The sequence below is a fragment of the Mustela putorius genome, unplaced genomic scaffold (assembly GCF_011764305.1).
Source record: "Mustela putorius furo isolate JIRA1106 unplaced genomic scaffold, ASM1176430v1.1 tig00000056_pilon_pilon_pilon, whole genome shotgun sequence".
In the NCBI taxonomy this organism is placed as follows: domain Eukaryota; kingdom Metazoa; phylum Chordata; class Mammalia; order Carnivora; family Mustelidae; genus Mustela; species Mustela putorius.
This window is the reverse complement of record NW_025421263.1, coordinates 4,203,379-4,206,272: the sequence shown is the minus strand read 5'-3', so window position 1 is coordinate 4,206,272 and position 2,894 is coordinate 4,203,379.

Below are 2,894 nucleotides of genomic sequence, written 5' to 3'. Positions count from 1 at the left end.
CAAAAAATTGAAGCAGAAGGAAAACTTCCACACACTTTCTATGAAGCCAGCATTACCCTGATCCCCAATCCAGGCAAAGACCCTACCAAAAAGGAGAATTTTAGACCAATATCACTGAAGAATATGGATGCTAAGATTCTCAACAAGATCCTAACCAACAGGATCCAACAGCACATTAAAAAGATTATCCACCATGATCAGGTGGGATTCATTCCTGGGCTACAAGGATGGTTCAACATTCGCAAATCAATCAATGTGATAGAACAAATTAATATGAGAAGAGAGAAGAACCACATGGTCCTCTCAATTGATGCAGAAAAAGCATCTGACAAAATCCAGCATCCGTTCCTGATTGGAATGCTTCAAAGTATAGGGATAGAGGGAACATTCCTGAACCTCATCAGATCTATCTATGAAAGACCCACAGCAAATATCATCCCCAATGGGAAAAGCTTGCAGCCTTCCTGTTGAGATCAGGAACACGACAAGGATGCCCACTTTCACCACTCTTATTCAACATAGTATTAGAAGTCCTAGCAACAGCAATCAGACAACAAAGAGAAATAAAAGGTATCCAAATTGGCAATGAAGAAGTCAAACTCTCTCTCTTCCCAGATGACATGATTCTTTATATGGAAAACCCAAAAGACTCCACCCCCAAACTACTAGAACTCATACAGCAATTCAGCAACGTGGCAGGATACAAAGTCAATGTGCAGAAATCAGTGGCTTTCTTATACACTAACAATGAAAATACAGAAAGGGAAATTAGAGAATCGATTCCATTTACTATAGCACCAAGAACCATATGATACCTGGGAATAAACCTAACCAAAGAGGTAAAGGATCTGTACTCGAGGAATTACAGAACACTCATGAAAGAAATTGAAGAAGACACAAAAAGATGAAAGACCATTCCATGCTCTTGGATCGGAAGGATAAACATTGTTAAAATGTCTATACTGCCTAGAGCAATCTATACTTTTAATGCCATTCCGATCAAAATTCCATCGGTATTCTTCAAAGAGCTGGAGCAAATAATCCAAAAATTTGTATGGAATCAGAAGAGACCCTGAATCGCTAAGGAAATGTTGAAAAACAAAAATAAAGCTGGGGGCATCACGTTACCTGATTTCAAGCTTTATTACAAAGCTGTGATCACCTAGACAGCATGGTACTGGCATAAAAACAGACACATAGACCAGTGGAACAGAGTAGAGAGCCCAGATATGGACCCTCAACTCTATGGTCAATTAATCTTCGATAAAACAGGAAAAAATATACAGTGGAAAAAAGACAGTCTTTTCAATAAATGGTGCTGGGAAAACTGGACAGTTATATATAGAAGAATGAAACTCGACCATTCTCTTACACCGTACATCGTACAAAATGGATAAAAGACCTCAACGTGAGACAGGAATCCATCAGACTCCTAGAAGAGAACATAGGCAGTAATCTCTTTGATATCAGCCACAGCAACTTCTTTCAAGATATGTCTCCATAGACAAAGGAAACAAAAGCGAAAATAAACTTTTGGGACTTCATCAAAATCAAAAGCTTCTGCACAGCAAAGGAAACAGTCAAAAAAACAAAGAGGCAACCCACGGAATGGGAGAAGATATTTGCAAATGACAGTACAGACAAAAGGTTGATATCCAGGATCTATAATGAACTCCTCAAACTCAACACACACAAAACAGGCAATCATATGAAAAAATGGGCAGAAGATATGAACAGACACTTCTCCAATCAAGACATACAAATGGCTATCAGACACATGAAAAAATGTTCATCATCACTAGCCCTCAGGGAGATTCAAATTAAAACCACATTGAGATATCACCTTACACCAGTTAGAATGGCCAAAATTAACAAAACAGGAAACAACGTGTGCTGGAGAGGATGTGGAGAAAGGGGAACCCTCTTACACTGTTGGTGGGAATGCAAGTTGGTGTAGCCTCTTTGGAGAACAGTGTGGAGATTCCTCAAGAGATTAAAAACAGAACTTCCCTATGACCCTGCAATTGCACTCCTGGGTATTTACCCCAAAGATACAGATGTCGTGAAAAGAAGGGCCATCTGTACCCCAATGTTTAGAGCAGCAATGGCCACGGTCACCAAACTATGGGAAGAACCAAGATGCCCTTCAATGGACGAATGGATAAGGAAGATGTGGTCCATATACACTATGGAGTATTATGCCTCCATCAGAAAGGACGAATACCCAACTTTTGTAGCAACATGGACGGGACTGGAAGAGATTATGCTGAGTGAAATGAGTCAAGCAGAGAGAGTCAATTATCATATGGTTTCACTTATTTGTGGAGCATAACAAATATCATGGAGAACAAAGGGTGTTAGAGAGGAAAAGGGAGTTGGGGTAAATTGGAAGGAGAGGTGAATCATGAGAGACTATGGACTCTGAAAAACAATCTGAGGGGTTTGAAGTGGCGGGGGGGTGGGAGGTTGGGGTACCAGGTGGTGGGTATTATAGAGGGCACGGATTGCAGGGAGCACTAGGTGTGGTGAAAAAATAATGAATACTGTTTTTCTGAAAATAAATTAATTAATTAAAAAAAAGAAAAAGAAACAGGAAAAAAAGGAAATACAAATAAAACAAATACATGATTTCTAAAAAATGGGCAAACGCTTGAAGTTACATAAAAGGATTATCATCCTATATGAAAATTACCATTGAAGAAATACAAATAACTAGGAAATATATCTAAACCCTCTTTTAACATTTTGTTGCAAATAATATCTTTATAAATGGCATATGGATGAATGTTGTCTTTTCTGAAAGAAGTTGTCTCAATGTCTGCATCTTTTAATAATGATAATGTTAGGAAAAGCAAACTCTCAGAGAACATTTGCTATTTGATTGGCATCATTCC